The following is a 5,351-nucleotide window of genomic DNA, read 5'->3' as shown; positions in this document are numbered from 1 at the left end:
CTCCGCCTCTACCTCCCTTTCTCTCTACCTCCCTTTCTCTCTCCCCTCCACCTCTGCCTCCCTTTCTCTCTACCTCCCTTTCTCTCTCCCCTCCACCTCTGCCTCCCTTTCTCTCTCCCCTCCCCCTCTCTCTACCCCCCTCCTCCATCTTGGCAATTGTGAACTCGATCATTAACAAAAAATGTTTCTCTGGATAAAATAAAAAACATGAGACAGAATAAGGGTGAAAAATAAAACTGACAGTAAATACCCATCTAGAGCCCATAATCTCCCCTCCTCCTCCCTCTATCTCCCCTCCTCACGACCCCCCATGCTTTCTCTATCCACCATGTAACATTTTTAGGCTGTCCTTCTCTCCTTACCCTCTCTCTCTTCACTTTACTTTACTTTTACTGCCAATTAATACATTTTTTTAAGAAAACTCACATTTGAAGACTTGAGAAGAAGAGATGTTGGATCTTACATTGCAAGCTGATTCTTAAGTGTTTGAAGTTTAGGTTTCAGATCTGTCTTACCTAAGTTCAGAAGTACCTGTTGGAAGTGTTCTCCATGTACTTTGGGTAGTTGAGATGCAGTGCATAGGTAAGTCCGAAGACGATGTACATGGCCTGGGGCAGGCTCTCAACATCCATCACAATGTTTCCCTCCAAGATGATTCCCACTGAGGATGCATTGTGGTGAAGAGACTGGGTGTGTGGAGTGATGTTTTGCTGTTCATGGCACAGGATTCCCACTGGCACATCATTGTACAAACCTTCCTCATCATCAACGTTCTGAAAAAAGGAACCGGGCATGATCACATCAACATGACAATATAGTGCTACAAACACCCTCTATAGGTACACAGCCAATATGTCTGCCCTATCCATTGTCCACCCACTGCCCAGTGCAGCGACCGCTACAGAAAATCTCGCAGGACAGGTGCAAAGAAGCATCCACAAATTATCTGGGGTGAACACTAGGGGTAGAACGGTACTTGTGTTCGTATTGAACCAAAATGGTACAGGTGTCTCAGTTCGGGACATGAATTTACAGAATAAACACAGTATAAAAATAAATAAAACTTGGGTGTAAATTATTTATGTAATGCGAACCTACTGTTAGATACGCGGGGGTTTTTTTGGGACACCTAATCTGTAGCCCCGCGTGTCTGATCTGAAAACAAACACACGAACACTGCAGAGAGGTAAACAGCAACACATTGTGTTTATGCGCTCTGCACCAGACTGGTGCCGTGCACAGTGCACAAAGATTGTAAACCCGGAAAGCGAGCCCATGGAGTCTGGAGATGATGTAAGGTACTTATTGTTTACATCTTACTTTACACACTATAAAGTAAGATGTTGCAGCTAGTTCAGGGGAGAGACTGTATGACTTTAGGTGGTACAGCCTGAGACATGCACAATAAAAATTTTTAAAAAAGCCTTCTGCATTTTTGTTTTGCTTTTCCCTCTAATGTACAGAACCGAACCGTGATGTGTGTGTCCACCCCTAGTGAACACAGGTCACAATTTTAGAGTATGCCTCCTCCAGAGGTTTTTTTTTTTCGAACAATAACCAAAAAATAGAAACTATTAACACAAGGGAGAGGAGGTAAAGGGAGGTAGAGAAAAATCAAAGTTGCTTACAAAGCAGGCCTTGAAGAAGGCGGATGGATCATCGCCAAGAAGGACAGGAAGCCCCCTGAGGACAAGGCATCTGACTTCTGTCACATCCGAAGCCTGGTGGATTGAGGGAGCAGAGAGGACATCACACAGTTAAAATAGGGTCCATTTGTTATCCTGAACACTGTGCACACACACAAACAATAATACACAGCATAGCTATTTACCAACTGGACCCCACCTGTTACTTCACTTTCAAGTGTCTGCTTCGGAGGTGGGTGAAAAATTCAGTTTCAGAGCAGGGCTCAATGAATTCACACAACTGACAGCAGAATTTGACAGGTTCATTTTCTCCTGGTTGTTCCTCATGAGTTTTAGAGTGAACACGAGATATGTGTGCTTTAAGGCTGTTTAAGGAATTGAATGTGCACAAACAGTCCTGGTGCAAACAAGGAAATGGTATTGTCCTTGTGTAACTTCCATGTTTTAATTGGTAGTGTTTAAATAGCTGCGCCTTCTTCACACTAATAAAACCACAATATTTACATTTCCACTCCATCTTCAGATAGCTAAAGTTTCATGAACTAAGGAAAATTTACCATTAGCTTACAGTGTAAAGCTTCTGAAAAGAACTATTTGAAATTGGCTTGAACACAATAGCCAACAAGCTAACATTAGCTAAACAACAAAACCTTGAAGAGGCCAGAGTGTCACAATAGAATCCACTTTTACAAGGCACGTGGGATCTGCGCCAACTTACCGGGACGTTCGCTGTACCGGGACGTACAGTAGCTGTACTTTTACTAAAGTATCAGTGAGCCTCACTGCTGCACTGCGATATAGCATTGGGAAGTAAGACAGCATTGAGAGATGGACTGACTGTTTTCTGGAGATTTCTTGACATTAAGAAAATTATAAAATTACACCAGCCTTAAGTCTTTAAGTCTGTGTTTTTGTGCTCTTTGTAATCTGTTTTGAAAAGTGCAACATAAATAAAGTTTATCATTAAAACCGTTGTGCACTTAAATCCAAGGAATTCAGTATATTTATAATATTCAAGCTTTAAGAAGTTCTCAGTTCAGAGCTCCCCTCTCTGAGGAGGAGGCCATGATGAAAGATGTGTAGCTGATGAGGCGAGGCCCTTCTTTACATTCGGCCCTCCCTGGTGCACTGACCTGTTATCAGCACTAAGGCTCAGCAGTTAGTCACTCTTTGTGTTACTAACTGCAGCAGGTCGCTCCTCTGAGGTTTCACAAAGCTGCGGACATGAAAGCTGCCTTGGTTTCTGTTTACCTCGTTAAATCTTTATGATGCTCCGTAATCATCATGAACACACGCTCAAAAAATCAAAACCAAATATTTTTAGCTCCTGATTGTGGAACAAACAACATGTCAGGTGAGCTCATGAGGAAGTTTCTACAGCATCTAGAAGCTTCAGCCTCATCCACTGGAAAGCGCTTTGATGGGAAACTTCTACAAACTGTGATCCACATCCTGCAGCCAGATCATCTGTTCCCACATGCATCTGTTTACAGAGCAGTCTGAAAAAGAACTCGTCTTTCAGGCCGGTGGCTTCACTCGGTAAAACTTTACAATAAGGTTACACAACATCTTCAGTAATTACCAGGGAATAAATGAGGACAGCAATTTATAGAGTAGCTAATGTTTACTTAATGATTAGATAATTATGAAACAAGTGAGGAACAAATCAGGGATTAATTCATTGTTGATGAATTGTTAAAGAGTACAACCCTGATAATTATAGAAAGTGGTCAGTATGATTATTTCACAGATATTCATGAATTAATCATTAATGATTCATTAATATCAGATCTGTTCTTCAGTAACTCATCATCTTTTATTTAAGATTAAACTTTCTAAAGGGGTAATGTTAGATTTGGCTTCGTACTGTAACGGAGTCACTGTTTGGTTAGATTCTACTCAGATTCTATTCGAAGTGGTTGCACCTCAACTGTTGGGGACACGAAGTCTTTTGAAAGGCAGAGAGCAGAGGGGGAAGTGGCCGCAGAGTTCTGCCCGTCCGCCGAGGAGTGCCATGCACCTCCAATTAATGTTACCATAAAGAGATACTAATCTTCTATACTCATGGAAATCAAAACTCCAGTATCTCAAAATGTATTAGAATTTTTGATTTAATAATATGTAATACAGAAATGTCAACCGGAGAAGAGCTCTCTAAGATGGTGCTCACAATGACTTATAGTTTAAGCTGTGTGAGGCAGACGTGGAGGCATCAGGACCTCAAAAAGAACCGATCACTAAAAACAGAAAAACATCTTCTGACAGATATCAAAGTACCTTTCTCTCTCAACTCATTTTCAAGACAATAATCTGGCACAGCGCTGTCAATAGTCACGTTATTCAACATAGTGGCCTAAAGTAATTAATAATCTACATTCATTCAGTCATGGCTGACGTTTTACAAGCTAAATAGCTGCCAAAAACAGAGCCATATATCTGTTTTTGGTTTCTGAATCCAAAAATGACAAAAACAAATTCAAATATCGGTCGGATTTTGTTTTTTTGAAATTCCTTTTTTCATTTCTCCGTTTGAAGAAAGACAATAAGTAAAGCAAGACAGGTGACCCAGAAGCAATAGTAAATATATTAAAATAAAAGCCAGGCTTGTGGAACGGTCATTCTGTAACATCATGCAGAACGTTAGGTGTGATGTTTTTCATTCACTTTTCTCAAAAACCATCATGCACCTGGAATGCTTTGAGATCGGAAGTCAGAAATTTCAACTGGGAAATCTCCGAGTTCTGAGCAGTCTGGAACGCAGCATTATTCTCAGTTTCTCACTTTTTCTCTGCACCTTCTGGGATTTAAAGCAGTTTCTGTTTCTCTGCAGCTCCCTGCAGGTGCTCATACCAATATTTAAGGTGCTTGTGTTGGGTAAAAATTAAAGCTTGGGTGTGGGGGAAAAAATCTCATATTCTTCATCACTCAATAAAATAGAAATGCAGCAAGTCCAAAAATCAGAGTTTGTCGCTGCTAAGAGTCATTTATTCTTATCCAACATAAAGACAATAAGTTCCACCAAACAGACAAAAAAGTGCAGAGTTAAAAAGGTTAAGTTTACACCTTCACCTTTCTCATCGATGATTTGTAACACAAGTTACACACAAATCTGCTCCCATACCTGCTTGTACGATAGAATACAAAGAAGTTGAAAGTTGGCAAAAGTTAGCTAGTCGCTATTTTGCTCCATTAATTGATACATAGACACACTATGAAAAGATAGAAGAAATGGGGAGCACAGAAAGAAGAAAATAAAAGTATTCTCTTCAGTGATATCTGATCTTAAAGGGTGATATTTTATGAAAATCAACACTTTTCTTCATCAACTGCTCTGAACGACAGCATCAATTTAGAAAGGTCTGACAGTGAAAGTGTTTCCCATTAATGGATGCTGAATCAGGAGGAAACAGTCCTGCACATGAAGAAGATATTTCTAATTAAAAACAGTCGAATTATTTGAAGCAGTTCAGCACACAGGATTTAAAAGAACGGTGCATTCAACCGATTTGAAATTGATAATTAAAGCACACATTGAGAGGTTATGCCTGAAACATTTTAATAGCAATACAACATCAGGAATAATGTATAATCCAACATTGACACTTGAAGTTTTCTCCTTTTTGATGTCAAAACAAGATTTGGACTGTAAAAAAACCCCAAAGGCTCCTCATTAAATCTAATGTCTGATCTAATCTCAGACAGCGT

General features: G+C 40.0%; 1 long non-coding RNA gene across 1 annotated transcript in view; it reads right to left on the bottom strand.

Moving 5' to 3' along the window:
- LOC123979154 overlaps positions 1-2,235 on the bottom strand; it is a 23,925-nt gene extending 21,690 nt beyond the window's left edge. Inside the window, exons 1-2 of the long non-coding RNA XR_006827168.1 lie at positions 1,629-2,235; positions 532-773 (exon numbers count right to left, since the gene is read on the bottom strand). This is a non-coding gene — a long non-coding RNA (uncharacterized LOC123979154). The remainder of the gene's footprint in view (positions 1-531; positions 774-1,628) is intronic.
- Positions 2,236-5,351: the final 3,116 nt, after the last annotated feature.

The sequence above is a fragment of the Micropterus dolomieu genome, linkage group LG11, assembly GCF_021292245.1.
Source record: "Micropterus dolomieu isolate WLL.071019.BEF.003 ecotype Adirondacks linkage group LG11, ASM2129224v1, whole genome shotgun sequence".
In the NCBI taxonomy this organism is placed as follows: domain Eukaryota; kingdom Metazoa; phylum Chordata; class Actinopteri; order Centrarchiformes; family Centrarchidae; genus Micropterus; species Micropterus dolomieu.
The sequence above is the reverse complement of the archived record's forward strand: the minus strand, read 5'-3'. Positions and strand labels throughout refer to the sequence as shown.